We start from the raw sequence: 311 nt of genomic DNA, 5'->3' as shown, positions 1-311 counted from the left end.
ATCGAAAACTATGCGCATCACTGTGTCAGTGGCAGCTGCTGCCTACGGTACTTTTCTACACATGGAGAGCCTCTCTTCACATAACAATAAACACCGTCGGAGTAATGTCACATACACACGTTGGTCACATGGCTACCTGTCTTAAAGGTGAAGGGTCGGCCGGTAAGAATCATGTAAAAGGAGAACGGTGAAAGTTTACTTTTCTATCAAGAAGCAAAAAAGGATTAGCATCAACATCGCAATGTCCTGCAATGTGATTATTGTGCATGCACACATTGCAATGTCGATGCTAAAACAATATCATTTAACTC

At 42.1% G+C, this 311-nt stretch overlaps 1 protein-coding gene across 10 annotated transcripts in view; it reads left to right on the top strand.

The window, feature by feature from the left end:
• Positions 1-311, top strand: part of hnrpkl (heterogeneous nuclear ribonucleoprotein K, like) — a 34,927-nt gene that overhangs the window by 6,184 nt on the left and 28,432 nt on the right. The gene's annotated exons all lie outside the window — the stretch shown is intronic.

The sequence above is a fragment of the Etheostoma spectabile genome, chromosome 16, assembly GCF_008692095.1.
Source record: "Etheostoma spectabile isolate EspeVRDwgs_2016 chromosome 16, UIUC_Espe_1.0, whole genome shotgun sequence".
NCBI classification, from domain to species: Eukaryota; Metazoa; Chordata; class Actinopteri; order Perciformes; family Percidae; genus Etheostoma; species Etheostoma spectabile.
Note: the sequence above shows the minus strand (reverse complement) of the source record. Positions and strands in the feature narration are given on the sequence as shown.